A 1342-nucleotide genomic window follows, 5' to 3' on the forward strand; every position below is an offset into this window, starting at 1 on the left:
TCCTGGCTTGGTTATATTCTGGAGCTGGGAACCATGGATGAAGCCTTTTTATTCTGCCCTTAGAAGTGAGCCTATAATAAATCAGAGGGGTCCTGGAAGCCCTCTTCCTTATCAGCATCTCACCACAGACTGCAGCCAGAGCACAAGGTTGCTTGTGTGAGAAGAGAAGGAAGACCAGTTCAGATGGAGTAACTGGGCTAAGAAAACAGAAGCTCAGGATCCTTTCTCAAGAGCAAAAGGGGGGGGGGATAGGGATGTGGGGAAGCGAGGAGAGGGGAGGAGGGCTCAGACATCAGCGACCTGAGAGGAGAGCTCCAAGTACATCAGAAAAGGCAAGGGTATACTTCCCTGGCAGTGAAAAGACCATGATCATGAAGGTGGTTTTCCCAGGGTTATCTATTGCACCCTTGTGATTCCCCCAGATGTGGGAAATTCCACTGCATAATTTGTGGTCATGGGCGACTGCATTTGTGCTCTCCCCTGATTGGAAAGAAAAAAAAAAGACAAAGGTATGGGTCTTCAGGACTTGTGTCATAATCCTGTCTGCCCCATCTGTTTTTAGAGACTGCAGTAAGACCTACCTTACTCTTTATTTAGGCTCTTTCTTTAGTTGGCACCTAGGCACTTCGACATGTTCTCTCATCCAATCCATACAACAACTCTTTAACAGGTATTTCCTTAGATGTCTTCCGTGGGATAAATATATTTGCTCAGGATATTTTTTAAGAAATTGAATCATTCTGCAGTTTTTGTAACATTTTTTTCATCTTATCTTAGCTATCTTTTCATTCTGTACATACAGCTCTCTCATTATTTTGCAGAGTATGGTTACTGAGTACTTGACAGACATTTGGGTGGTCTGTAGTTTTTGGTATTAGAAACAATGCCTAGAATATACGTCCTCCAGATGTCATTTGGCTGATTCCCTCACTTCATGCAGGTTCCTGCTCAATGTTGCCTTCTCAGAAAACCCTTCCTAGATGACATGATATAAAATAGCATTTCCATCCAACCCTCTACCACTTCTTAATCTATTTCCCTTTTTGATGGCACTTATCACTATTTGATTTTTTTTTTTTGTACATTTGCTCACTTATGCATTGTGTTTCTCCACCAGAGGCCTCAAAATTTTCATGAAAGTAAGGACTTTGTTTTATTTCACTCATGTGTGCCCAGAGATGTGCCCGGAGATGTGCCAGGCTCACAGGAGAATCTCCCTAAGTATTCCCTGAATGAACTAATAGAATAATAAACATACTTTTACATATTTTTTGCAAATCTGTGCAAACATTTCAGTAGAATTGCTAGGCCAAAGAGTATACATACTTAAATTATAACAGAA

General features: G+C 41.3%; 1 pseudogene; it reads left to right on the forward strand.

The window, feature by feature from the left end:
- Positions 1–340: 340 nt before the first annotated feature.
- On the forward strand, positions 341–483 carry LOC116865437 (annotated as a pseudogene).
- Positions 484–1342: the final 859 nt, after the last annotated feature.

This window comes from Lontra canadensis, unplaced genomic scaffold, assembly GCF_010015895.1.
Source record: "Lontra canadensis isolate GAN:19392208 unplaced genomic scaffold, GSC_riverotter_1.0 scaffold7, whole genome shotgun sequence".
Taxonomy (NCBI): domain Eukaryota; kingdom Metazoa; phylum Chordata; class Mammalia; order Carnivora; family Mustelidae; genus Lontra; species Lontra canadensis.